Source organism: Aptenodytes forsteri, unplaced genomic scaffold (genome assembly GCF_000699145.1).
Source record: "Aptenodytes forsteri isolate BGI_AS27 unplaced genomic scaffold, ASM69914v1 Scaffold82, whole genome shotgun sequence".
NCBI classification, from domain to species: domain Eukaryota; kingdom Metazoa; phylum Chordata; class Aves; order Sphenisciformes; family Spheniscidae; genus Aptenodytes; species Aptenodytes forsteri.
The window spans coordinates 3,299,302-3,303,313 of NW_008795490.1; positions in this window are offsets into that span (position 1 = coordinate 3,299,302).

Here is a 4,012-nt window from a genome sequence, read left to right on the forward strand (position 1 = left end):
ATTTTAGCTTTATTTAAAAAAAAAAAAGAAAAAAAAAACCCCCCCCCCCCCCCCCCCAAACCCTGTGTACTTACATCCAGGGATAGTTTGCATTCTAGCCCTAATAGAGTATGTTTGGCTGCTTGAGGCTAAAGCATTAATTATGATGCTAGGAGAGTGCTGCAAGGGGTTATATTTTGAAATGGGTTGATAACATGGATACTGTGTAGTGGGACTATCCTTAGCTTCCAGCTATAATGGGCAAAGATCTTACTGGCGCAGTGGGACAGAGCTGTATTTAATCCATTTCAGATTCTGTCCTTTCCACAGCTGATGTTGGTGTTCACTCTGAACCTTGCTGTATCTGACTATGCAAACTGTTATTTAACTTGGTGTGACTGGCATGCTGATCAATAAAAGCGCAAGGCTGAAAATCCAAGCAATGAGACAGTGTTCTCAGTGAATGCATGAATGATGTTCACTCATCTGGCTTAACCACTGGCTGAAGTCAAAGTTATCAGCCCTTTTCTTTTGCAAGTGTTACATACTCTTGGAGAGCTTCTAAGCCAAAGTCTGTAATAAATATGAAAAATCCACCCCGTGATGCAAAACAATAATATGTTTACTGAGGATGAAATAGGATGGGTGGAAACTTTAGTTTCATGCTTATTTTGGTTGGATTTCATGTTTCATGTTGTATTTGCAAATACCAGATGTCATCTACGCAAACCCATAATTGATTCCATTAGATTATTTAGGATGCAGAAGCAGGAATATCTTAATTCTTGGCTATATTTAGAGACTGACTGTAGACAGAGGGTTTATATTTGGTGCCTTGGTCCAAGGCATGAAGAAGAAATTTAGAATCCTTAATTCAGCAAGTCAGTCTGATGAGATAAATTATTTTTCTGTAATTAAGTGTGAAAGTTAGTACATAACTGTGAAGGAGTAGAATATTGTGAACTAATACTGAGCAGACCTTCTAGGATAGTGATACAAATTGCACACACTGTCTCCAAGATCTCAGTTTGCCTTTTAGCTTTTCCAACATTTTCATTCTTCCCGAGACCCTCTAGCTTGGCAAAAATAGGGGGTAGTGAAGGTGGGCCTTTGTCCAATAGAAATATTTCTCCTCGGTACTCTGTATGATCTCTCAGACCATCACAACACAGGTATAAGCTTCTTCTGCCAGTTTTGTGTCTGGTTCTTTGCCTCCATTTGGTGGCTTGGTTTACTAACAGTGTTATGATTTCCATTTGTCCTGATAGGAAATAGGAATAGTATTCTATTTTGCTTGACTGACTCATTCTCTTGGGAGTGAGGTATTATGGCCCTCTGAGCAATCCCATAATCATGAAGGATTTCATTTTGCAGAACATCTGCTGTCCCTACTCTGCAGCTGAGGAAAGGAACCCAAGGGTACAGCAACTGTTTATTACACAAGTCACGAGACAGGTAGTTCATACAAGCTGCAGAGCAAGAAAGTCTGTACAACCCTGTGTGTATCTTCAATCTTGCAGTGCTAGAGGAATATGAAAACTAAAAAACCCTTAGAAATTTGGAGTAAGGCCTCCCGTCAGTTGTGGAACCAATGACACAGGGATCTATTTCTATGTTTAGACAGTGTAATCACCGCTTATTCCACTGGGTACTCAGGGGTAATTATTACAGAAATCCCCTTGTGCACAGAGCAGTATCTTGGGAAGAGAGCTCAAAAAGCTCTCTCTCTGATGGAAGAATCATTTGGTTTATTACATTTATACCTGGGAAGCCCTACTGAATACTGACTACAGTCATTTCAAATTCCACAGAGTGTCTCTAGAAGATGAAAAGAAAGTAATTTCTGAGCAGTTGCACCTCCCTGACTCTCCACCTCCTGCAGGACTTGTGCTAAAGTTTTAGAGTGTTTTCCCCAGAAATTCCCAAGGTGTTGGACATGGCACAAAACACAGGATGCATAATTTCAGTCATTTCAGTGGCTCTATTGATGTCTATCCTCTGATGAAGCAAGAGCAACCTTTTTTTTTTTCCTCCTTTATTTTTTTCCTGGCCTCAAAAGCCTGTCATTACTGCCCCGCAAATTATCCGAACTTTGGCACTGTCCCATCCAGCCCCCTCTGCTCATTTTGGAGCTTCCCCCTGCACATGACCTTCCTGTAAGCATTTCTGTTCCCCTCTTGGGATCAAGAGGGCATTCCCTGGAGAAGCTCATGCGCTAGGAAGTCATAGAAATATCTTGAAACTCCATTAGGGATTGAGAAATTTTTATTGTATCTTCTGGAGCCATTCCCTAATGGCTGTTTTGAAAGAGAGAGATCATATAAGGGTGTGGATAAACACACACCATCATTTTATACAGCAGGCAAGTGGCATTGTGTCTTTTGTTGCAGGTAGGACACATAATGGCTTAGCTTTCAGGACAGAACTGGAGCAGAATCAGCTAGAGCAATCTGCCTTATTGCAAACTTCAGCAATAGGCAAGAAAGATCACCTTGCATCAGAAAGGAGCAGTCAATGACTTAAGGGTATCGAGGGTGATTTACTCTGCAGGCAAGAAACTTAGCCCTTAAAATACTTTCTTTTTTGGGTGATCTATCACGTCAGCTCTTTTGCATTGCTTTGCTTCCTTTAACTTTGCCAATAAAGGACCAAAACCTCAACTGTGTAGCTTACATAAATTAGGTCCTTATACCAGTTTATACCAACCCCAGATGTGACTCTCTTGATCTCTTAACCATACTTCATGTTTTCACTGTCTTAACTGGTGTTCACTTGGTACATGGATTCCTAACAAGAATTGTTTTTAAGTTTAGGGATGCTGGAAGCCTTCCAGCCCTAAGCATTAAAGCAAACACTGCCCTTATGACCTCGTTCAGGATTCACTGTAAGAAATAAACGTACACTGAGGAAGGCTTTGTATACTGTGGATTCAAGACTTCCAACTATCATTTTAGATTTTCCACATATTTGGAAATCTCAACATTTGTAAGAACAGAGTTACATTAACAATTCCATGATCTTTTGAACTGGTTGCTTGGGGACAATTAGAGTGATCTTTACAGGATTTTGATTGGTTGCTTGGGTTTTAGTTTCCTAAAACAGTCAGTGGGAGAAGTGACAGAGATATCCCTGAAATACTATTTTTTTCAGAGGAGTTAGGTGCCTTATTGATTTTTTAATATCTAAGACATCTTTTAAACTCCAAACACTAAGCAAAAACCCTCAGAGAATGCCATAATATGTTACTTCTAATGATCTGTAATATGCTATCTGTTTTAAAGCCATAGTTTTTTTAAGGACAGACTTACTAGCGTACCAGAACAATGCAACACAGCTTGGATGCACCTGCCAGTTAAATAATCTCACAGATGCATGTAAGAGCACAGCACATGTGCTGCTCTTGCAATGCAAGGACATCCCTAACACACCACCAGTCTTTTCTTTGTGCTGTCTTCATTCATATAGAGGAGTGTCTTAAGGGTACCGCAAACTAAATCAAGACAGACCAAGAGATTTTATCAGATGTCTGTGAGCTATAAAGATTTCCATACACCCCTCACAATGCTGAGCGAGTAGTGAAATCAAGACAGCAGAGCCATGGGCACCCTTTTAGGTGCTGCTGACCACTTATACAGACTTCGTAGAGCAATGGCATTCATACTAGTCACTCTGCCCAAGAGAAACCTTGACACGGGTACATTCTCTCTTTTGCCACTGAGTCCTGAAAGCCATTCAGTATTTCACAAATAAATTCATGTAAAGTAATAGAGAAGAGTAAGTCTACCAGAAGAAGAAGAAGTGTAACTGAGTTATCTTGGGCTCCATTTACTTATTTCAATGTATCTGTAGTCTATTACAGAACAATTAGAAGCTATTGGCAACAATGGAACCTTAATTGCACCTTAATTGATTTAAATATAGCCTACATAGAAAATTTCAATTAACTGCAGCAGTATGGAAAGTTTGAAATGTTTGCATTTTTAAGAATTTGTGTTTTGGAAAGAAAGATCAATGCAAAAGGCCATTTCTAAAA